Genomic DNA, 1,971 nt, shown 5'->3' on the forward strand with positions numbered 1-1,971 from the left:
GATTGTGTTAGAGATGCAGCCGTCGGCCTTTCTCACAGAGCGATCAAAAGTAGCCTACGCTTTGTCCATTAACCGACAGTGGCTCTTTGGCTTCTGGGATTGTCCCAACGGCACTTAAACATGCAGCGGTTCAACCAATTCTTAAAAAAACCCAATCTTGATAGTACTGTTTTATCGAATTTTAGACCAGTTTCTAAGTTACCATTTTTGTCTAAGATTTTAGAGAAAACGATTTTTATACAGTTACAGACCTTTTTAGAGAATAATGGCATATTTGAAAAGTTCCAGTCTGGTTTTAAGACACACCACAGTACCGAATCAGCGTTGGTGCGAGTATTTAATGATCTTGTGTTGACTGTGGATGAAGGTAATACTGCCATTCTGATTCTCCTAGATCTTTCAGCTGCTTTTGACACAGTAGACCATCGTATTTTGTTGTCCCGTCTGCAGCACTCTGTAGGACTTCATGGTAATGTTCTTAAATGGTTTGAATCAAATTTTATTATTATTATTATTTGTTTATGTTTTACTGGAAAGCACCTTGTAACGCAGGTTTAGAAAGGTGCTATATAAATAAACTTTGCTTGCTTGCTTGCTTGCAGTGCCAGGAAATGGGGCACGGCGGAATGGACAGCCAGAAATGACATACCTTTGCGGCTTTTGGGACAGAACTCACCCGGGTGTTTGATCCTTCTTGCTACAACACTGCTGCTTCTCCGTCACTGATGACATTGAAACAAGGTTCCGGGACAGGTGTGGACTACATCATAGCCTTCCGAACCGCAGCTGCGACCAGTGACTGGAACGAACCAGTGTTGGCTGAAGCCTTCTACCACAGGCTATCTGACCACCTTAAGGATGCCGTGACGTCCCACGATCGACCGAGGGGACTGCGCCCGCTAATAGACCTGGCTACTCAACTCGATGGGAGATACTGGGAGCGCCAGTCGGAACGCCACCGGGGATCATTGTATGCAAGTGCTGGCACCTCATCGTATCCTCCGGAGCCTATGCAGCTTGGGGGGAACAAATTAACCCCGGGGGAACGGGAACGCAGGTTCAGACTGAACTTATGTCTATATTGTGGGGGTCCGGTCATGCCCGTTAAAAGAACAAGTCTCAGTGCGAAGAGGAGGGCGCTGCTGAGCCACTCCATAACAGGTACCACCCCTTCTCGTCCCATTGTATGGGCTTATTTGTCTGTTAACTCTCATGACTTTGAGATGTCTGTGTTTATTGACTCAGGGTCTGATGCATGTTTCATGGATCCCGCCTTTATTAGACAGCACCAGATACCACTTTGTACTGTGAACCCTGCTCTACTGGTACACTCACTAAATGACAAGTTATTGCACAGGGTTATGTCTCAGTCAGTACCGCTTACTATGACTATTGAAAACCACATCGAGACGATACAGTTCCTTGTCATGCAGTCACCACATCATCCGGTGGTGTTGGGATATCCCTGGTTAGTCAAACACGGGGTTCAGATTGAGTGGGGCAAAAGACAAGTGATGCAATGGTCATCGCAATGTGCGGAGACGTGTTTACAGTCTGCAGTAAGAAAGCAGATCGAGAGGAAGGAAGCAGTAGAGGAGAATCCGGATCTAGACAAGGTCCCGCCAGAGTATCAGGACTTAAGACAAGTGTTTAATAAGACATGGGCCACTGCATTACCTCCCCACAGACCATATGATTGTTCCATTGATTTGTTACCAGGCACTATGCCGCCTCGAGGGTGTCTGTTCCCTTTAGCCATCCCCGAACAAAAAGCCATGACAGACTATATTACAGAGGCTCAGAGGGCGGGGCTAATTCGGCCCTCCTCCACCTCGGCTGGGGCGGGGTTTTTTTTGTTGGGAAGAAAGACGGTGGACTCAGGCCCTGTATAGACTATCGAGGATTGAATAAAATCACCATAAAGAACAGATACCCTCTTCCTCTCATGTCTTCTGCTTTTGAGCTACTCCA

Source organism: Monopterus albus, unplaced genomic scaffold (assembly GCF_001952655.1).
Source record: "Monopterus albus unplaced genomic scaffold, M_albus_1.0 scaffold224.1, whole genome shotgun sequence".
In the NCBI taxonomy this organism is placed as follows: Eukaryota; Metazoa; Chordata; class Actinopteri; order Synbranchiformes; family Synbranchidae; genus Monopterus; species Monopterus albus.